At 35.8% G+C, this 24,405-nt stretch overlaps 1 protein-coding gene across 5 annotated transcripts in view; it reads right to left on the reverse strand.

Moving 5' to 3' along the window:
• Sptz (zinc finger FYVE-type containing 26 spastizin) overlaps nt 1-24,405 on the reverse strand; it is a gene marked incomplete in the record, with an annotated part of 1,794,825 nt that overhangs the window by 127,303 nt on the left and 1,643,117 nt on the right.

The raw sequence follows: 24,405 nt of genomic DNA on the forward strand, positions 1-24,405 counted from the left end.
CGAAATGTGCAAAGACCAGAAGAATAAAAATCAAAACATACAGTACCTAGAAAAGTAAAGTAGGAACAGCAATAATAATAACACGTAACAGGAAGAGTATACGGTGTAAAAAGAAAACGTGAGAACGCGTTAACCACTTCAAATATTACCAATAACCGTGAGAATACAATCAACTGATACTGCAATATCCCTTAAAACCTGATTAAGAATTTTAGGTAGTACTAAGTATAATTTGAGGTCTGAGTATTCTGGATATTCTACAACAATATTCGAATACTCAGTGGAACGACACGTTCTTCATAATACGTAGGTTAGGGCCACGAAGTAAATGGGAATGAGTGAGATGAGAATATCCGATTCTGAAGCAAGTACGGATAACTTCATATCCTCAACTGCCCCAAATACGTTTCACTGAGCGAAGCTTGATTTCGTTGTTCTGGTTCCAATCCGTTTTGTTTAAATAATGAGGTAGTTAGGGATCTCTTGCCTGTCAGATATAAATTAACAAATTAATAATTTTCTTTTTCAACAAGCAAGCCTTTATTTTACATGAATTAAAGATTAAAATTACAAATTTAGATTATGTTCTCTCGCAGGAGACTATTCGTCCAGCTTGGAGCCTTATATAAATGACAGCGACTTAGTACAAATGAATAATACAACTTACGTTAAGAATGCTGGTATTCCACCCATGTTATGCAGATTGTGGTTGCTTGCTGAGAGATGAATCTTGGACCTCTCCCTTACCTTTTTATATTGGATAAATTTCGTCAGCCAGACCCTGAGGTTCTCCGTAACAGCCTTGTTTGTTCACTTAATTACTTCTTACGCTACGTGACTGCCGGAGAACCTCATTAGTCCACGGTAAGTGTGACTGTTTGTCCCAAAATTCTTTTGTTATTCAACATGCATTTTTTTAATCACTAGAAAACAAAAAGTTCTTTCTAGATATATTTCTTTTTTAAAACTGTTGAACTAACTTTTTTTTACACATGTCACAGTTTCATTACATTCCCCCACTGATGAGGAACTGTTCCTGAACAACACCGTAGTGTGTGTCACTCCTTTTCTTTCTTTTTTTTTCACTCATGTCATCATTCAGTTCTGTCCACATTATGTTTGCAGACACTGACACTTGAGAACTAGTAGTCTACACATATACATAAAAAAAGAAAAAACATTCACATATGTTAATGTTCATGGAGCTTGAACACATCGAGTCTGTGGTGAAATAATGTTGCGTCGTGGAGTCCATACTGTGTGTGGGGGGGAGCGGGGTTATGTCGCAAACTGGAACCCAGGCATGGGAGAGTTCCCGTGGCTTCAATTGGGCTGGTGGACACAGGCATGGTTTCTCAGCTGGTTTCAATTGGGTTGAGAAACACAGGCATGGTTTCCGGCTGCTGGCTTCAATTGGGCTGACGAACCCAGACAAGGGAGATTTCCTGGTGGCTCCAATTGGACTGATGAACACAGGCATAGTTTCCGGCTGCTGGCTTCAATTGGGCTGACGAACCCGGTCATGGGAGATTTCCTGTGGCTCCAATTGGACTGATGAACACATGCATAGTTTCCGGCTGCTGGCTTCAATTGGGCTGACGAACCCAGGCATGGGAGATTTCCTGGTGGCTCCAGCTGGCTTTAATTGGGTGACTGGAACTTCGGCGCTGGAGGTTCCTGGTTCCTTGCTGTGCCTTGCTTGTTGAAGGGTGGCAAAGGGATTCGGGATACGGTAGAGGTGAAAAGGGATTGTTGTATTTTTCATATTATCCTTTATACCAGATTGTATATATTAGAAATAATTATCAATTTTGAGGTTCAGTAGTGATATAGTGAGTATTTCAGTGTCAAAGATGGAATATGTAGTTTGTCGCTTGATTATTTTATTGTTTTATTATTTGTTTTTGTTTTTGAATAGGAAAAAGGTCAGTCTAAGACGGGTCCTCCTCTGAAAATATTAACTAGAAGGAAAATGGTCGACTGGAGGTATATGAAGGATGTGCGATTAGAACGCTAGACTCTGTTTGTAGGTAGTGGGATACTGTGGAATTTTGGATCGTAGGTGGAAGGGGTCGTAATGCAATGGGGTTATGTGTTTGTATGCGAAGGTTATGTGTTTTGTACGCTAAGTAACGTTTGCAACAGAATATTCCTAGAGTGACAAGCAATAACAGTGTTAGAGGTGTCACTGTCAGAAGTGTGATATCAAAGAATGAAAGGGCTAAAGTGGGGGTAGGGAACAGAAGTAAGAAGGCAAAACACATTCTGAAAAAAAATAAAAGAAAAAATTAATGTAATTGTGTCAAGGGAATGGCTTCTGGATTCGAACTGGGTACCGAAAGTTGGAAGGCTTTAAAACGTCTGTAGAGGATAACAAGAAATACCGAGTTAGTAATCGTTATGAGAAATTGTAATGACGTCATTGAAGTACTTATAGGTATCGAGTATTCAAGCGGTATTCAACTGCTCCAAGGTAAGGTTGTATCGTTGATGGTAATGGGTGAAATTTCGGATATTCTTGAACTGTAATTCAGGGGGATATTGGAGAAATTGGATTTAAAAGCGAATAATCGATCATGAGGCAATTGAAAGAGAGAATCATTTATATGTAAAGCATGTGTTAATACTAAATGACGTGGTAAAATTTGATCACTGTGGCATAAGTCCGGCTGAAAAATAAGAGTTTGTTCTTCCATGACTAACTTGTGTTCACAGGGTAAAGTCACTTTAATGGTACGCGTGTGTGGAACATGGAGTTCCGTCCCTGTGGGGATAAGGTAAATAAAGAAATGGGAGCATTAATGAGAACAAATTCGGTATTGCTTAGTGGCGTTATGGTTAACGAATGATTTGTGGTGCAAGAGAAAGGGCATACCGTTTTATAGTCGCCTGTGAATTTTGGGAAACGTAAATGCTGTAAACAGTGGGAGAAGGGGGGGCATTGTGATTAATCGCGGGTATTTTACACAGAAATGGCTTTTGAGAGATCGTGCAGTGTTGGATTGCATCATTGGGGAGTAAAATAATCTGTGTATTATTAAAAAGTACGTATTGAATGTCGGTCTGTAAACTGCATGTTTCATCGTTGAGACGAATAGGATATGTAAGTAATTCATGAAACGAGTATTTGGTATTGACCGGAATAATCGGTATTGTAATCTTCATATATACTGTAGATGGAGTAACCTTACAGTTAACTATAGGCATCTTATAAGCCGTATGCGCTGAAAGTAACGGGTGTATTTTAATTCCTTTTTTAAGTAACTGTAAGTTTAAGCGTGTAAGATCCTTCTCTAACATACTATGAGTAATCAAGGTGCTAGGTATTCTGTTTTCGTTACATGCTAAGTATATGTCGTTGAAAATGGACATTTCTAAAAGTTGGTGTAATTTGTTCAACAATAGAGAATGAAGATTGAAGTTAAGTTGTATAAAGGATGTTAATTGCCGTTTATCTGAAAGCAACGTTTCTTGTATTTGCCGCTCATCTTGAATAATCCGTTTGAAGGCAGTTTGAACATCCGCAAAACTGTCTTTAGTTTCTTTGGCTAGTCTGGAAACGAGTACAGACATATTATGTAATTCCGAATGAACAGTTATTTCTTTTTGTTCTAGTATTTGAATGTGTTGTTTTAATTCATTTTCATGTGATTGAAAATGTGTTATCTCATCTTCCGTTGCAACTTCGGTCGCCCAGTTGAGAAAAGATCCCAGGAAGCGTAGCAGTGTACGTTTATTTTTTGTATTCTTAGGCAAAAAACCGAATTTAGAGTTATACGTTGCCTTCATGAGGTGCTGAGAAAAGTTATTTGCTGATTGGATCAGTGTTAGCAATGGCAAACAGTATCGGCACTCATTTGCTGGTGTACACTCTAACGTTATAGAGTTACTCTCCAGGATAGGAATTTGGAAGGAATATATTAAAGGTACCATTGTACTATACATAATGGCCTGTGGAATTTCACGAAATTCCCCCCAATTGTAATTTCTACCCCTTCTGGTTTGAGAGATTGTGTGTGGGATGGGGATATAAGGCCAGAAAATACTATAAATCTGTAAAAAGAAAAAAAATCCGTAGTGAGCTTTCATATATAAAAGTAAGGTATTATTAACTAAAAGAAATGTATAAAATTTATTGCTACTCGTGCGTGTTAGAAGGTCAGACGTAGAAAGCTAACAGTATGTTGAACCAAAAATAAATCCTTTATTTCCTGTTTGGGTATTTTTGTGGAAAAACGCAAACTTTCTCCTCATTAAAGGAATGTGTCTCCGTGAGTAATTGAACACGTGTGCCGTTGCTAATCGACCTTGAGGGTGCTGATTTCAAAAGTGGAACTTTTCTCGCGCTGTGATTGGCTGTTTTAGAGCCGAAGGAATTTGTTTATGCTATTAACAGATTTGTACAATTACTATGTGTTGGGGTAGGGAAGGGTTGTGACAGTGATCGAGTGATGTTAGGTTATGTACCTTGGATATGTGGGATAGTGAAAAAAAGATGTGGAGTGATTAAATATGAAGTGTTTAAATAAAATTAATTTGTTTCTGTGCGGGGGTTGAAAATGAAGAACCCGTTTTGCTGGCCGCTTCAAAACAAGGAAGAATGTGGAACGTACCGGGCTGGTGAAATAAGGATTGGTAAATACCGAAACTAATGTACGTGGTTTAATAATTTTGTGATATTTACCCGTTGTTACATTTAAGTATAGGATTTTTTTTACTCACCGAATTAATTACGTTTGTGCGTATGTTCTTTTTGTTATTTAAGTGTGAGACGAAGGCGGTAACTTAAATGAAATGTCAGAATTACTCAATTTCCATCTTGGTAGTTTATTTAATCACGGATATGTGTTTAGGAATTGTTTATATTTGGTAACGAATGTAGGATTGCTGTCTGTATCCGGAATGAATAATTTTAATCTAGTTTTCGCCACGCGTACGATCTTACCATCCATGTCAAGTTGATACGTGTTGGAATCAATTTTATTTAATAATCTTTATGGCCCGTTGTAAAGTGACCGAAGGGGACCACATTCGTCCTTACGCGTTGCTAATTTTTCAACCAAGACTTGAGATCCAGGAAGAAACTCCGTGGGAGCCTCATTTTTTTCATTTTTTTCTTTCAAACGTTGAAATAGATCACGAAACTCATTCAGCATAGCTAATCTGTCCGCAACATCCGTGGGTGGGTCAATGGTAGAGAGAATATTTTGCAAAGGAAAGCGCGGTTCACGTCCGAATAAGATATAAAAAGGTGATACTCCATAGGCTGTTAGGGGGCTATGGTTGATGGTCGCTGTGGCCCTTTTCAAGAAGTTTGGCCACTGTCGCTGATTGTCTCTTGTTAAGAATTTGAGAACTGTTTGTAAGTTCGCAATGCGAGATTCGACTTGTCCAATTGTTTTATGGGCGCCCGGTAGTGCGTACTTAATTTTGATACCCATAGAATTTAGAAAAGCTTTGGTTTTTGTACTGGTGTGGGTAGATTGTTGATCTGTATAAATAATCTCCATGACACCAAAGGGAATTATTATTTTATGCGTGATGAAATCAATAAAAGCATCTGAGGTAGGTGTTTTTATTGGTTTGGTCACATTATATGATGAATGTAGGTCAGTAGCCACATAGAAATGGGTGAATTCATTTCCTTCTGATGGCAATAATTTACCACAAATATCTATTTGCCACGTAGAGAAGAGATTAGTGGGGGGCAATTTTTGCACGTGATCAACAACTTTCTGGTAGTTGCGTTTGAAGTATCCACAATCTAAACAGGACTGTAATTTATTGTGACGCCAGTTTTTTAAGTTAGGTATGTAATATTTGTTGCGAATGAGATAATATACCTTCAGATACCCAGGATGAATCAACGAGTTGTTGTGAAATTCATCAAAAATAATATCACGCAAAAATTTTGTGTACACAAAGTAAAGTGCGTGGCTGGGTCGGGGAATAAATTTTGCGGTACAATAGGTTGTTCTGAAAAAAGTATTGTTTGTTCCAAGTCTCGTAATGTTTGTTCGTGCGGTCTTCAGTAATGAGTGCGGTAATAATTTTTGAAAAATATGGGTCATTACGTTGAAGTTGAGCCATGTCTGTTTTTGTGTCTAAGGCTAACAGATGATAAGGATGTACGTCTGCGTCTCATAGCTGTAAATCTTTTTCATCGAAAGGTAATGGATTCCTACTTAATAAATCACTGACCGGATTCTGGGCAGAGCGCAGGTGGAGAAATGTAAAATCATACTGGTTAATCTGTTCCAACCACCGCAAAATTTTTGGCGTCAATTGTGTGGTGGATTTTAGAGCAAGTAACGATTTATTGTCTGTTACTAAAGTGAAATGGTGACCTAATAAATATTTCTTAAGCTTTGTTAGTGCAAAGAAATGGCAAACAATTCCAAATTATGAATAGGAAGTGGTCTTATCCGTTGTGAGTGTCTTGCCGATATATAACATACCGTGTGATAGTCTTTTTCTCTTATCTTTCTCTGCAAAAAACATGCGCCAACGCCATCTGTTGACGAATCGCACATTACCATGTGTTCTGTGTTGTCTACGCTGTAAAGCTGTAGTACCGGGGGTGAACTAAAAGCTGCCTCATGCTTTCAAATGCCTATTCCATCTCAGGAGTCCATTGTAACTTTTTTGGGTTCCCCCGGAGGGCCTTGTATAAGGGCTCAAGTTTTTGCGAGATGAAAGGGATGTGGTTCCTGTAAAAATTAACACTAGGAAGCCATCCCCGTAATTTTTTGATTGTTGTGGGCTTGGGTAGTTTAGTGATAGCGTCTATTTTGGCCGGATCAGGTTTCAAAGAACCGTGAGAAACAATGTGTCCAAGACATTTTACCGATGTCACCCCAAATTCTGATTTATCTATATTAAATAGCAATGAGTGTTTTTCTGGTAGCTCCAAGACTTGGTCAAAAATTTCTAGCAAATGTGAGTATGAAGAGGAATAAATGTAAAAGTCATCAACATACAAAGAAAACTTTTTGGCGGGAGTGTCACGGTAAATAGTACGTAAAATGCGTTGTAAATTGATAGTAGAGTTTATGTGGCCTTGTGGCTGTACGCATAGTTCGTACTGTGAATGTGGTAAATTTAAGTCACGAACCGAAAAAGCAGTACTACGGCGGTCTTCTTCTGCAAGGGGACACTGGTAAAACGACTGAGATAGGTCCAGGTGTATGATCCATTTGGCTTCTGCCATTGAGTCCAATACTTCCTGTATTGGTTGAATTGCATCAGCTGTGGTGTGGCATTTAGCAGATAACGTGCGTAAATCAAGTACAACACGAAGGTCTCCTTTTCAGTTCGGTTTTACTATTGCTAAGATGTTATTCTTGTACTGGGACGAGGAGGGCTGTATTATGTCTTGTTCTAAAAATTGCAAAATCTTTTCTTTCAGCTTGAGGCGCAGTCTATGCGGAATTGTGTATTGACGATTGACAAATGGTTGACGATCAATTAAGTCTAACGAGACACTAAAAGTCTTAATTTTTGTGAAGTCCGTAGGAAACCATTTAAATGTCGTTACTCTCTTTTTCAAAACATCTAACATTTGTTGTTTTTGAGTAGGAGAAAGATCCGGATTTATATTGAATTTCGTGAAATCAATATAGTCTTTTATTTTGGCCATGCGTTCTTCTATTCGGTTCTCTTCTGCATGTTTCTCGGTTGGTTCGTACAGCTGAGTTACTGAAAACACATTCGATTCCTGTATGTCCTTTGGAAGGACTGTTCCCAATGCAATGGGCGGTCCCTGTGTGAAAGTCTGGTCATAATTAGATAAATTTACAATAGGGATTGCAAGGTTATCAGTTGATATTGCTGAGTGTACAGTGTAGCATCCCTTAAAATTTTCATGAAATGGCGAATGAATATAAAAATGCTTAATGTCTGAATGTAACGGTATATGCAGTTTGAGCATGCCTACCTCTTGCGCCGGGATTGTTTGCGTTTTGGCAGTGTGGAAAACAAATGTTTGTTTTCGGGAGAACTTGCTTGTAACATTTGTTAGTAGATGTACCTGTGCGTTACTGTTGGGAGGAGGGGTGGGGGCTTTCTGACCGAAATGTTCTAATGTTAAAGTTCTAGTGTTATAATCTAAGTGTGCCAGATGTTCTTTCAAAAACTGATTACTCAAAATGATGGGAAAGGAACGTAAGGGCGTTATGCGAAAAAGTATTGAAAAATTATAACCCTGTATATTTACCGTTAATGTCACCACATGGATGAGGGTAAGAGGTAACCCAGATATGCCGTTTAGTACTGTAGTCAGTGGGAAAGGCTTTACCTGAGGGGGTACTAAATGGCTGGGGAGTAAATTAAATTCTGCGCCTGTATCTAATATTAGAGAATGTGTTTTCCCTGAGATTTTCCCATGTATGTACGTTAACTGACGCTGAAAGATTATAGATACCTGTAATGTGCATTTTTTGTGTAAATGCGGTTTGGGGTTCATTTCGAACTCTAGCTGTTGCAATGTGTGCATAGTAGCACTTTGTGAAGTGGTATTAGTTGTATCATGTGATACAATATGAGTATCGAGATTGACAGGGGGTGGAACTTCTATGTCCCCCTTAATTTTCCCCGTTTTTTAGACTAGTGTCCGTGGAAGGTAAGGAAGACAGAGGAGTGGTAGTATAATGTTGACTAGGGACTGCAGATGGGTGGGAGTAATTGGGAAAAAAATAGGATGAGGGGTAGTATCCAGGGAAAGGATGTGGGTAGACTGGAGGGTACATCGATGCAAAATTTGTTGATGCGGAAAAACCCCTTGATTGTTGGTGATTGGAATTTCGAAAGGAAGGTCGTTGTTTTTTCTTAAAATGTTTCTGCTGTTTCGATTGGTTCGTCGGCTGCGATTCAGAATTATGTGGGTTGCTCTGACATACACAAATTTTGTCCTCAGACTTCTTAATTACGTCGTCTGACTTTTGATCATAGGCGCACTGCCTGTGCTTATTAGCACAGCAATGATGATCTGTGGCAGTATTTTTAGACTGTTGGATGTCGCTATGTCTACTGGGGGATTGATGAAAGGACGCCCGTTTCGATCTACGAAAGTTGTCCGAACAACAGCTATTATTCGGATATGAAGAGCAGTTAATTGAGCTAGCCTGTACATCCTCTGTAAATGCCACAGTGTGCTGTACTGGCTGGGCATTCATATGTGTATTAACTTGGAGTTGGAGGGCATCAGGGCGAGGCGAGTAATGATATTTTGAAGTGAATCATTGGCCGCCTGGGAAATACTGTTAGAAGGCTGACGTATACTAGAAACAGCAGGCAGGCTTGCCAACCGTCTTTGTGCTAATCTATCGGCTCGTTCCCTAGTAGAGGCTAGAGTAATTAATTCTTCAAAGTTGCGAATGGTTTTTTGAGAAAATTCAACTATGTGATGTGGCAGCATTCCTGTAATAGCATCAAATAAAAATTCATCAAAACTAGGCGGGTTCCCTAGTTGGGTAGACAAATATCTTTTGGCGTATAAGTAATGCAGAAGAGATTCGGGAGGGTCCTGAACCCTAGACCTATATGTTTCCGTTGCTGATATAGGCAAGTTGTTAGAACGAAATTGTTTCAAAAATTTTTCTTTAAGATCTGTCCATGACAAAGAGTCTAACCCGGCAGTGGTTTGGTACCAATACAAGGGTACATCTGCTAGACACAACGAAAAAATATTTTTCATTCTATCTTCTGAAAAACCAGATATTTTCGCTGTGCATTCGAAATTAGTTAAAAACATATCTGCTCTCTCTAATGCTGTCCCTGCAAATATGGTGAGAGAGTTGGGGTTAACCGAAACGGATGCGGAGCCTAACGTGACAGAGGCTGAAGGTTGGGTAATTGTATGGGAAGGAGTATTAACTACAGGTTCTGGGGTTATAGAACGGGGTGTAGTGCTGTTAGCGTGTAGGTTAATGGAAGTAGCAGGAAGAGTCGTCAAAGACTGCGGAACTACTACGTGACCGTTCATGTCCATCGTTTGCGCAAGACTACGTGTTATTGGCATTATAGAATACTAGAATACACTAAAAAATATATTGGTGAGCAAGAAATAAAAAAAATATAAAGCAAATGCACTGAAAGAACTATACCACTATTGAAAAAACGTCCAAAAGGAAAAAAGAAAAAAAATTAAGTCTGGTATAAAGAAAAACTGCTGTCATTTAATATAGGGCCCCACCTGTATTCTTTCGTCTGGGAGCCATGTTTAAATAATGAGGTAGTTAGGGATCTCTTGCCTGTCAGATATAAATTAACAAATTAATAATTTCCTTTTTCAACAAGCAAGACTTCATTTTACATGAATTAGAGATTAAAATTACAAATTTAGATTATGTTCTCTCGCAGGAGACTATTCGTCCAGCTTGGAGCCTTATATAAATGACAGCGAGTTAGTACAAAAGAAAAATACAACTTACATTAAGAATGCTGGTATTCCACCCATGTTATGCAGATTGTGGTTGCTTGCTGAGAGATGAATCTTGGACCTCTCCCTTACCTTTTTATATTGGATAAATTTCGTCAGCCAGACCCTGAGGTTTTCCGTAACAGCCTTGTTTGTTCACTTAATTACTTCTTACGCTACGTGACTGCCGGAGAACCTCATTAGTCCACGATAAGTGTGACTGTTTATCCCAAAATTCTTTTGTTATTCAACTTAAGAACACATGCATTTTTTAATCACTAGAAAACAAAAAATTCTTTTTAGATATATTTCTTTTTTAAAACTGTTGAACTAACTTTTTTTTTTACACATGTCACAGTTTCATTACAGTTTGCTAGAGAAAACGCATCAGTTGGGCGAAATTTCTACGCAGATTCGAGTAAAGAAGAGAGTGATCGCTTGCAACACCCGTCAGTGTAGAATTCTTCGCCGCTGGGTAACGCTCGTTTCCCCTAACTAGTCTTGTAAAAAAACGGTTTTTTTCTGTGAAGTTTTTTTCCAATAAAAAACATTGTTCTTTTTCATCTTTTTTTCCAAATGTCTGTTCTTTTCTGGCAATGTCTATTATTTATTGATTTATGTTGCAGATTATTGAAATAATGAACAGAACTTGAGTCGAAGCCCTCGTAACTTACAAATCGTTTGTTTCTTTGTATCTATACGAGCAAAATTGTGTGATCATTCCTTTCGGGCCCAGGTCATTTTTGGCGTTTTCCTACATTTTCAGTTAGTGACTTATTGCTCAAAAACCATTCATTCGATTGATATGATTAAGGCCTTGTTTTTTAGAAAATGGAAGTGGCTATGTTTTGGTGTAAGTTGCATTGCAGTGTTCCCAACGGGTGGGAACTTATTGAGGTAAATGTAGGGGTGAAAATTTACAAAAAATTCCCTAACATAATTTTAAAATTTTTTGTATCCAACACCACTGCTGCTATATGAGTTCAAGTCACCTAAAAAAATTTTTTGGTGTGTTGATAAGGTACAGTGAAATTCTGAAGTCGCAGGCTTCCATTCAAAGAGGGAAAGAAAAAATTCTCTGTCACACTACGGAGACACATGAAATTTTGACACTTTTCACGCCTCAGAAGCAAATATCAACATATATGCCGGTGCTACAGCTTCTCTAATTATCCTATTGAAACTTTTTATGGTACGCTGTGTAGGGCAAAGGGGAAGCTTTCAGGTAGTGGCACGTTTGTTTCAATGTAGCCAGCAAGAGGGTAATAATAAAGAGGAAAAGGGAATTTTTTCCGAATTTCCCACCTAAAATCGGGAATTGTTTTGGTTGAAAACATTGCCATGAGACAGACGAAAACTATCTGAAAATAAACCACAGTACTCCAAGAATATATCCTACAAGTATCATGGCGATATCTAACAAAGCAAGCACGAAATTAAAAAAAATATCTCATTCTACCTCAGAAATTCATCATTTTCTTACCATTTCTTCACATGATTTATTATAAACCTCAACTGTACTTCTCCTAATTATTCTAGTGAAACTTTTTATGGTGCGCTGCGTAGGCTAAGGACGAAGCTTTTAGACACTTGTACGTTTCTTCGAGTGTAGCCAACAAGAGGAAAATAATAGAAACAAAAAAGGGATTTTTTCCAAAATTTGCCCCTAAAATGTGGAATTAAAATTTTCTGTAGCTGGTAACACTGCTATCAGACACACACAAACTATCTTAAAATAAGCTTTGGTATCATGTAACACACGGCTGTGTGTGATTGTTGACATAGGCTAAGGGGAGACCTGCTTGAGTTCGTCCGTCACTTGCCCCGAATTTGAATGATGGTTCTACGTGATCATGCGCTTTAATGCTTAGGAGGACATGTCACTAGCAGTTTATTTTCGACAATGTTTTCCTTCGCTGACGTGCTTCTCCCTTGCGTATTGTACACCGTTATTATTTTGGACAGTGTCCCTCGCGACACACTTGCCGTTTTCATCACGCTCGCACCACGTAACCAAGGTCCAGCAACTTACCCTCTTTGGAAATGAGAAAGGTTGTCCCATTTAGGGTATCACTATCTGATCAGTTCATTGCATACTGGAATTTTACTGCTCTTGACGTAGTATAGAATTTCCTTAACACACCACCCGAACAGTGTTGGAGCCGCCCGATCGTTGCCATTTAAAATATTTGATGCGTTTTAAGCTATAAGTATTTCATTAAATAGATAAGTATCTGTATTGAAAGCTGGAAATTCAAACGCACAGGAAGAATAAAACCGGCTATTATACGTGTGTAATAACGTGGTAGAACTGATTTAGTTTCACAATATATTCTATCATTAATGCACCAATTAACTAACAGTCCCGATGGTAATTATAACTGAGAGAATCACCAGCCACAAACACAAGAAAACTGAAGGTGCTACCTACGTTTCGACACTGATTTAGTAGCTGGCATGCACGGCTTTGATGCATAGGGAACCGGGTTCGGTTCCCAGTTGGAGAACTCTGAAAAATTAACATACTATATGCTGCTGTGGATTTTACCTTACATTTGTTACAAATATAGCCCTCTGGGTCTGGAAAAGGGAAGTGTATTTCATTTTATTCATCTTTAATTTCTACGAGAGCTCAGGTGTATACGGAAGCTAACGTAAGCTGTTTAGATCAGAGAAGTTGGCTGGAGTTCATTGCCGTTTGGAATATCGTCGGAGTATGGCGTTGCGTAAAGGATACGACTTCCTTCACATTTGTTAGCCAATATTAATAATTCATTGCTATATTGAGAAATCTAAACAATTCAACTACTTGTAATTTATTGTAATAGATCACGGAACCAGCTTTTCCACTCTCCGACTCTCATCTTTGCTGTCTTTAATTCCAACTACCTGTTTAGTAATTATTCGCTTTGGAAATTTAGTTATCTTGATTTTAATTCGGGTTTTGTTTAATTTCACTCGTTCAATGGTCAACACAGATAACACAGGCCTGATCTCGAAACAGGTGCAAGTTGTAAAGTTGTGAAAGTAGTAATATCGTTGGTTGTATATTATAGGTCTCGAACGTTAAGAACTTCTTAAATTATGTATAATTTAAAAAAGAACCCTGGACCAATTAATAATTTATAAAATATATACTGTAGTCGTATTACATTTGGGATTGCCCTCTGATATAAAAATATAATTCATTTTTCATTGAATTTTCATATATTATTTGCATCTGATCTCATTATTATTATATTATTTCATAATTAATTATTGTCAAAAGCAGGCGAGTTCAAACTTTAACACTTATATCTTTAACTAAATCTATATATTTTTAATATCACATATATTACTGTTGGAGACACATTTTAATATTACATAACGATTCATTCTCTGGTTCAAGCGCACACGTTATAATAGAGTTTTTAAAGGACTTAAGTATTTCTTATATTATTATCGGATTTGAATTAGTAACAATACATTGCACGTTAACCACATCTAAGATCAAGCTATATATGGTGCTTAACAGCTCCTGATTGTTACTGAAGATTATTTAACAAGAGAATTTCTAATCAAAATCATTTAAACTCATCAGAAATTAAAATCAAGGTGATGATGTGACAATACCTTTTCTGGTATGAGTTTCCCAACAATTTGTAACCATTTAGATTTGGTTATTTAATAGGACACCCTTTCTTTAACTCATCTACTGTATATTATGTAACGTAGTAGTTTTCCAGTCTTTACATGTTACAATTCAAAATTTTTTGAGTTTATTTGCTTAGTGCACAAATATAGTCTATGATAAAGGTAACAAAATTATAGATAGTAGAATGATGTAGGAAGACGTTAAAAGAATGCCGACGATTGTAGAATCTGTTAGTTTTGAAGGTTTCATCATGTTTTAAAGTTAGAGAAAGTGTTGTACCGTTAGGTGGTACATGGGAAATTAGGTGAGGATTTACCTGCAAAATAAATGACTTGTATCATGTGGCTCTTGGTCAATCTGGGCGCGTTGGCAGAATTATTCTTTTGTAATATTTATCGGATTCTTTGCATAGAATACTCGTTATTAAGTTTGATTCTGATATAATAACTTTTAATCGATCGCTTCCGTAGGAAGCTCAACTTGTGTAATATTTTTTTTGGATCGTATGCATAGCATACTAGCTGCTAAATTTGAATATGACGTAATAATTTACTCAAATACAGCAGCTATGCTGTGATCGTATTTAAATAATCCCTAGGAAGCTCAGCTAACGTAATAATTTTAATTGGATCGTTTCTTTTGGAAACTCCTTGTTAAATTTGATTGTGACGGATTAATTTTAAATCGATTGCTTCTATATGAAGCCCATTAGAACAGCTATGCTGGGATCATAGTGAAAATAAAATTAATCTCGAACCAGCTTTTTTATCTGGATTATATCTTTTATTGTTTAGCTTCGATATGAAACTCATTAGAACAGCTGTCCTCTGATCATATTAAAAAACCTTGCTGTACAATCTTTGATTTTGATCAAATGTTATTTGTTCTTTCATATTATTTATTATTTATAATAATACTCGTTGTTTAAAAACAGGAGGGAATAAACTTTATTCACGGGGGACTTTTTGGGGGGAATCGTATGCATAAGAATACTCGTTGTTGAGAACTTGTATCAGGATGTGAAGCATAGGTTTTTCTTGTCTGAAGTCTGGGGACTAACTGAAATTTTCGCGGGGTTTTGGAACCCGGATGGATGGACGGAAGTGAAAGCTGGTGGCGTAGGGTATTGACATTACTGCTATGTGACATCACACAATGCCACCGATGCATTAGCAAAGGAGTTTGGTGCCGTGGTGTGTGGACATCATAGAATACCGACGACTAATAGAAAAAAAGTTTGGCGCTGCGTAAGGTGAACACGTGATTACCTTGTGGGTATGAAAATACTTTAAATACAAGTTATAAGATAAAAAAATATACAAACATACATCATGCAGTCCTATGAGAAAAAGATTCATTGCAATAGTAATATTGAAGCATCATCATCTAATGCTGGATCAGAAATATACGTATCATCGTCAGATGAAGAATTTGATATTGACGTAATAGAATCAGCAGTGCTAACAGTTTCAGAAACCCCATCATCTCCGCCTGTATTACCGAAACCAACTATTTTTTGGAGTTTAGACTGTTGTTGTAATAGTAAAAGGTGGACCGTGAATGTATAAAGGCTATTGCAAAATGGGATTTGAAAGATATATGAATATGCGACAGATGTAGAGAAGGATCCTAACATGATTATGCTCATGATTGTATGAATGTATCCCCAAAGTCATTGGAAAATTGTGCCTGAAGTATAGCAAGGCCTAGTGTTGAAGAAGATGTGTTTTACCTGTATGCAAACACACATTATTGGAATATTAACGAGAGAAAAATTCTATCAAACGTATGTTGAATTATTAAATGATACAGACTATCACCGGAATTACTGCACGGTTTATTAAGAAAAGACGGACGTAAATCGGACGTTCCGGATTGAAAAAATGTATTCGCATAGTAGTAGTGTTTCATGTGAGCAGCCAGGCAGCCAAGGGCGGGGTCCGGGTGTCCGGACTAACCATTCGGGACCAGAAATGAAAAAAATTAAGGAAGGATGACACAAAATGAAATGAGAAAAAGAAGGATCAGCGTTGAAAATAAGAAAACTATAGAAAGCTTTTGGTTACTCTTTCTTATGCGGAGATTTGTATTACTTGCAATACATGCTGGCGAGCTAAGCGAGATATCATGAAAATCGAAAATTGTTATATTTGAGTGAAGAAAGAAATGAACCTAAATATTGTAAAATCGTTTTCAATACTTTTTTATTATTTTATTACTCGAGATTTTATCATAGTTTCTTAAAATACTTACCAAGATATCCTCATTTTATTGTCCTATCAAAACAACATATGTTCATAGTAAAGTAGTTTACATTGATCAAGCTCCTGAGTCTTCAGAATTTCATATCACTCCCCCCCCCCCGTTACGAAATCCGGGCTAAGCGAACCAATATATGTTTCAGTAAAATACTTTAAAATGATCGAGCGCCTGGTGTGATGATCACAGTATTTCATGTCACGGAACCCTCTTCACGAAATTCTGTCTACGTGCCTGATGTGTGTTATGTACTGCTGAAAATATTAATGCGAGTTATGTATTAAAACAATAACAGTATACTTACGTAATAATCCAATTGAATGCGTGGAATCTAAATTAAATATTCTTCATGATTGTACTCATGTTCATAATACTGGAACACTTGCAGTGAAGTACTTATCTCTTGATAAAACTCTTTGTGAACTTATTGAAGTGTTTGAACAAGAACATAGTGAAATCTCATTTATTTCTTTTATGCGTAAAACTTGTGATCCTTAAAAAATATAGAATTTGTTGGATAAATTATATCGTTCTTCGTTCATCGAACAAATGAAATTTCACCATGCGTAAATCAATATATTATTCATATTCAAGCTTTTAAATGTCTGATAACGAAAGTATTATTGGTGAGTTTTGTGTAAGCGCATGCGATGATACAGTAAATTTCCATTGCTTGGTAAAATGTCCAATATAATTTATTGTCATTAGGTTACCAAAACAAATTGATTGGTTAACATTAAGTTTATACGGTTTGAAATGAAAAATGAAATGGAATCTTCGAGTTTTACGTCCCACGATTATGCCGGTTAGGCTAAAGGAGACGGTGATGATGAGAAATGAATGAAATGTTGGAATGAAGAAAGTGGGAGGAAACGAAAGAACCCCGAGAAAACCCACGCACACGGTGTTTGTCCAGCACAAAGTTCACTTGGCGGGGGCTGGGATCGAAGCCGGGACCACAAGCACCAGAGGTGAACGCTGTACCACTGAGCCAATACGGCCCCCATTGTACGGTTTGAAGTTGGATAGCAAAACTGGATATACTGTATCATTCATACGGAACCTTGTATATCAATTATGTGTAAAGAATTCTACCTTTTATTGTAAATGTTTAGAGAAATCTCTTTGGATTAAAATGATATTTGCATTAGATAATGTTATTTACTTAGAAAAAAACATTGTCTGTCATTAAATCAATTGTGTGGGAACACATTTAACGAATATTGTTCTTTTCACACAAATATTGTAAAGAAACCAAAAAGCGCTTGTCTTAATGCACAACAGTTGAATTATTGGTGGAAATATGAATGGTCAAATGCATTAACTTATGCATTATCAAGACTGTAACGTTTTCCCTTAGTAATTGTAAATAAAATGCAGGAAAGTGACTTTAAAAAATGTAAATATAAAAAAATATAATTAAAAATTGTATATATATATTAAAATATTTATGTTCTCTTTCTTAAATTTTGTTTACATGTTATAAACGATAACCTTTGATTTGAAATTTTTCTTGTTAAACATTTTTGAACATTTTTGAAATGATTGGGTAAAATTAATATGATGCAAAAAGAATAAAACAAAATATTCGCACAACACAGAATCACTGTCCTGATATTGCTGATTATCGAGAAATATATCTTAGTATTTTTGGATAAAAACTTTTTTTAATTTCTTGGGAATGTCCATAGCAAAAGTACCAAAGCAATATTCTATTTTTTTTCTCATCGATGTATACTGCAACCCAATGCGATCCATTTGAATCGGATGTACCTAGATTAATCACAAGTGCAGCAGGTGGTTCTACCATTGCAGGATGTCTATCAATAGGGTAAATTCCAGTAACACTTGCACCAGTCACTTTATCAGCTAGTAATACTTTTAACAATTCGTCAATGTACATGATTAAGATTTTTAATTGTAGTAGGTATGTAATTATCACTGTTATTCACATGTAAACAATCATACTCTTTTATATATTCACTATACAGTAATGCTTCATGAACACTCTACCTATATTGTCCGAAACGATGTTGATTATGCGCACAATGTGAGCGTGAAAACTTAATGCAGTATACTTTGGACAGTCTATTTCTTCTAAATTTGTAACATTTCTTTGAGGAATTTCTTGAAGGAAACAGTTTCTAGTTATTCCGTATATTCAAATAATTGTAGTATTTGAACAATACGTATGTTTGAAGTATTTCCTTAGGATAGGAATACACTGCATCGCCTTCGTGCCAGGTAATGCCATACACATTCTACTTACGATACTTATTTGCAGTTATGATCGTCTCAGATAATAAAGGATATGGCGGTTTAAATATCCAAATCTTAAAAAAATGCACGTCAGGATTTACAAGTGCTAGCTCCTTTACAATAAATTCAGTATGATCGTGGAAAGCAGAGAAGTGCATAACAGCCCTCATTATACTCAACTGAAAAAATTAGAAGGTGTTATCATTATAAATATTTCTATCTTTGTCTAGTTGTGCTAAGGAATCAAATTGAGCATACACAATGCATGTAGCAGGCTCATAAGATTCTAGAAATGATAGTTTTAAATTTAGAGGGGAATCACGTACTACATCCCATGTATTATCATCTAAAGTTCCTGTTGGAGACAGGATAAAAGCATACAGAGCATATTCAATTGGATATTCATAAAGAGTAACAGTGTGAATAAATTTTATAATATATAGCAGTACCTGAAATCAGAGTATAGTAACTTAGAATGTATACATCATTATTAAAATCAGGGGGAGAGGGGGTTGGAAGAAAATGCTTTTGAACCGATGTGTAATTGCAATTTGTTAACGTTAAAGTTTCGAACCTCACAGGGATTAAGATGTGATTTCCCATTGAGGACTGTGTTGGAGGTGAAAGCAATATCCAGGTCTTTAGGAACATTACCCAGGAAGTGAGTATCAAGGTTGTAAGATTTTACTTGTGCAGGAATAGTATAAAATCTTGTCTCTACTTTTGTGAGAGGTAACTTGGCCGTTTCTGAAACCATTCGCGTATTTGTTTGCATAGCTAACTCTACAGCTACATCAATGCGTCGTATATGAAGAATAATTTCCTCAAGCGCAACTTTATAACTTTATTTTCAGGGGACATTAAGCAAAAGTTATTTTTAATGCGGTGTAATTTTACACCTAAACTTAATTTATTGGGAAGCATACCATCTAAACTTACAATAAGAGTATGAAGACATCCGTACACTTCAAAAGATTTAATACTTTTCACCATATTAGCACGTTTTTCAAAACTAGCATTTGTATTATCTAATTTATTAAATTACTTTGCAGTATCTTGATGCCACATGGCACATGCTAAATTTGTTTGAGAAGCATAATAAGAATAATTTAATAATGTTTCAATGTATGCACGATAGCGATAATATCCTGATGAAGAACTAATTATTTATCATTTAACGAAATATCAAACTGACTAAATAATGAATGTAGGAAATTACTTGCTGGTGCAACAGTATCATCTTCAATTAAATTTATACCATCAGCTTTTGTAATTTCAGAACGCGCATAAAGATATAGACCTGCAGGATGAATAGATTCCCCTGTTTCTCCAGGAATAATAAATTCAATAGGCCCTGCTGAGGTTAATGTAGAAATTCTGCATTCGAAACGATATTCAGCATTTGTAGTTGCTACAATAGCTGTTCGTGTCATAGGTATAGAAAAGAAATCAAATTCATTGCTACAACATTCAGAAGTCTGAACTTAGGAGCGACATTATCAAAAGATATTGTTCATATGTTTACCTTTTGTTTGTGGTTCAAACTTTACAATTGCAGGAGCCTTCCTTTTGGGTGACCATCTCTTACCGCTACCAGTTAGCAACTGTCTGACTTTATTAATGGCTTTTGTCTTTGAACTATCACCAGCTTCTTTTACACGTGCGCGAACAGATTCTTTAAATGGATGATTTTCTAACACATCACCTGCAGCTTGTATACCCGTTTCTGATGCCTGGCGTCCTACAATTTTTCCACCTTGTTTAAGAAATGGTAAAGCAAAACGAAATAACCCTTTAAAGAAACTACCTATATCATGTCCCATTTGATATACAGGTTTTAACAAATATGGTATTCCACGTCCACGGTGATAAGAAACACGTCTTGATCTCATCTTTATTATTTAGCAGATGCAGGAGAGCGTTTAAAATGTAGCGTTACGGTCAGTGTCCCAGATCAAAAGGGCAAATTTCGCCCTGTGTGATCTATTAATAGTATTTCGATTGTGTTAAAACAAAATTTTGCAAGTGGCATATAATGAATATCTTCAAAGGTAATTGTTTGAACTTTTCCGTACTTAATATCAGATATTGTTGCTATCAATACAACGTAATATATATTTACAATTATTATTATACTTTGCAATATTTTGCATATCTGTTAAATCCATTTGTAATGTTTCAATTGGTGCACTAACATAATACTTTTTACCTTCAAAAATTTTACGAGCTGGTGCATGTAATATATAAGCATCTTAAAAGGCTAACCATTTTTATTTTAGACATCTTTGTTTTACGATGTAATGCTAGTATACTTGATAAAACATCAGGATTTGAATAATCATAATATATAATTTATAATTTATAATTTTGTCATTTTATATACTATATTCTTCCCAATGCTTAAATAAATTAGCTACTGCTGTAGAACTAAACGTTTATCTTACTTTACTACATAGTGTTTTACTACCAGTCCTACTACTAGTAGTAGTATTTAGTTTTCATGCTGGTGTGCTAATAGGCGTGCCAGTAAATTCTTTAGGAATATTAAGGTGTTCTAATAAATTTTTAAATTCATGAATACCTATAGAATTTCTTGAATATTTTCTTGTGTGAACAACTTCATTTACTTAATCTATATTTGAACCAGGTATTGATTTTCCATTTATCTAGTTGAATTTTATCAGAACTTACCAACTGTTTTAAGAATAGATCTGATTTCCTAGTTAGTGTTTTCGGTACTGATTATAAAATGTCTGATACTAATGTAAAATACAAGTATTGTTATCATGTCGGAAAGTTGATTATTTTTGTTGTTCTTCTTCCTCCTGAATAACAGGTAATGTAATAGGTTTGTGAAGATGAAGTATATTTTAAATGACGATGCAAAGCTTGTTGATATAATTTCCACTTTGGCTGTACACTAAGATGATGACGTTTTAAAACATTATTTAATTCTTAAACGTGATTGATGCGAATCTATAAATTAAGATTGGATCGAATTTCTTGTACAGCATTTTCAGGAACTAAAATCATTTTAGTAATTCTAACATGGTTATCGACTAACAATACTACTACCTCCTGTTGCAACAAATGGTCCCAAGATTAATGGAAGAAGCGCGTCACCTTTTTGTACTAACTAAGGGTTCTTCTTCTTTAATGTCGTACGTTGTTGAGGTAAAGTACGTAAGATCTTTGTATGTCTACGTAAACGTTGCTTCTGACGAGAATTTAAAGTAATTGTCCTTTGATTGTATTTTAGCTATTTGGGAAATCGTTCTTATTAAATTCCAAGAAGCATTTTGTAAAATTTGTTTTCGTTTTGTACTCTTGCATTTGCACAGAGCATGGAGCGTGTTCTAGCGTTGTTTGACCTTCAACATCTTGACTCAGACTAAACAAAAAAAATTTATGCATGTCTTTTACGTTAGCGGAAACATGCATGATTTCATTAGAAAAAGTATTTGCACGTATTCGCAACGCATCGTGTCTTCTGTATTAAGTGAAATAATAAATAAATGTTAGGCTCACGTGTTACTTCGAACACATTCACGATTTCCTAACTATATCGAGGCATTAATTGCCTAGCTAAACGTTTGCCGCCATAGAAAGAAAACGATATTAGATAGTGAGAAGCGGTTTCTGCAAACGACTTAGTCTAAAGACAACATATCATGACTATCTACAATACTCTACCAAAATCGGGTGTTGTTAAAATTTACTATAACGTCTAGATTCAATAACAGTTTCAACGTTTATTGCTATATACCGAAAACGGCAACAGATAAGAAGAAGTAATTTTTGGGAAACGACACAGTCTCTCAACATATATATTGCTGTTATGCACATAAAGCTACCAAGACCAATTTACTAGTACTTTCGGTTCAATACTGATTTCCATAGGGCAAAAGTGGTAAATGATGTTAAGAAACATCTATTTGCCTTAGATTCATTTTCTCAAAAGCAACTTCCTCCTTCTCCGTTAAGGTTTTGTCCAAAGGAAAAGTTGCTAAAATTAGTCATATTCTGTTTGAACGTTCATAACCATAGAACGAAAACAGTAATAGAAAGCAAAAAATATTTTCACAAAAGATTCAGCGTCTCAAAAAAAGATAACATAATTATTGCCATCACCCAACCGAAACAAGAACTGGTTCAAATTTACTATTACTACCGATTGCTATACTCATTTCCATAGATCAAAACAATAGGAGATATCATGATACGCCTTTTTGCAATCAATTCAGAGACCCAAGAAAATGTTCCGCCAAGAATTCATCGTCCCATGAACATTTTTCCGCCAATCCGTATTCTAACCAGAGCTGGTTCAAGTTATCCATGTCCGGTTTCAACGTGTGTCGCTATAGAACGAAAACGACAACAGACAGCGAGGAGGAGATTTTTGCAGATAATTCCATTTCAAATGGCAACATATTATCATTATACACATCTGTCTATCAAAACCGAAAGTTCTTCAATTTACTATTACTTACGCCCCCAATACCTTTTTAGCCCTTATCGTCATAAAACAAAAACTGTAACAGATAGCGTGAAGCAACTTTATGCAAACAAATCAGCCTCTATCAATACAATTAAAATGACTATCAATAGCACTGTTAGAAACAGAATTGATAGAGATTTATTATTATTTCTGATTGCAATACTGTTTTCCATATATCACAAATGTAAATTTCTTTTAGAAAGTTGTTTATCCGATCGATTAGGTGCTCGACTAAAGGTTTTATTTCCTCCTTTAACGCTCTATTCGAGACGTAAGAGGTAGAAAATTACTATTGGTTCAGGTTTCAGTACAGGTTTCCATAGAACAAGACCTGTAAAAAATATTAGGATGTGTGCTTCATCACTTAATTCAGCGTCTGTGTAATGGATTGCATGCCTTTCGTTAAAGCTCTATTTAAAGCGGAAGTTGTTAAAACTAGCAACTTTCGATGTCAACGTTTATCGACGTAGAAAGGAAACGGTAACAGATAGCGAGACCCGTACTTTACTTACAAACAATTCAACGTCTTAACATAACAAAATGATTTTCGACAACAGTCTACCAAAGCCGAAAGTGATTCAACGTTACTATGAATTCTGGTTGTAATACTTATTTCTTTAGAGCAATCGCGGTGAGGGATATCGAGATGCGGGTTTTTCCCAATCGATTTAGCTTGCCAATAATATGTTCCATAAAGTCCATTGAGTCTGTTTTATACGAAACTGGTTCAAATTAACAATTTCTGGTTTCAAAGTTTATCACCATAGAGCACAAATTTTAATAGATAGTGAAAAACGGTATTTGCAATGGATACAACCTCTCAATTATATATATATATATATATATATATATATATATATATATATATATATATATATATATATATATATATATATATATATATATATATATATATATATATATATATATATATATCATCACAGCTTGCAGCAACATATCAAAACTAGGAGTGCTTGAATTGACTAATACATCTGGTTTCAAGTTATCATGGAGCATAAACTGTGAGAAATATCAAGGAGTTCTTTTCTTTTAGATCGATTTAATGTTCTAAGGATACGTAGTATCTCTTCCATTAACCCTCTATTTAAACCGTAAGTGCTTCAAATTTACGATTTCTTGTTTGAACATTTGTCAGCATAGAAGAAAAAGAGGAAAGGATAGCAACTAATAGCTTTTAGAGATGGTTTCAACGTCCGAAAAACAGGTTCTCTCTTTAATCATATTACTTTATTGAGACTGGTAGTTATAGATGTACTATCACAAAAGAGAATGCTTGTTTTAAGAAGGATAGTATCTCTTGCCCCTTGAAGCAATGGG

This window comes from Thermobia domestica, chromosome 11, assembly GCF_964235325.1.
Source record: "Thermobia domestica chromosome 11, izTheDome1.hap1.1, whole genome shotgun sequence".
In the NCBI taxonomy this organism is placed as follows: domain Eukaryota; kingdom Metazoa; phylum Arthropoda; class Insecta; order Zygentoma; family Lepismatidae; genus Thermobia; species Thermobia domestica.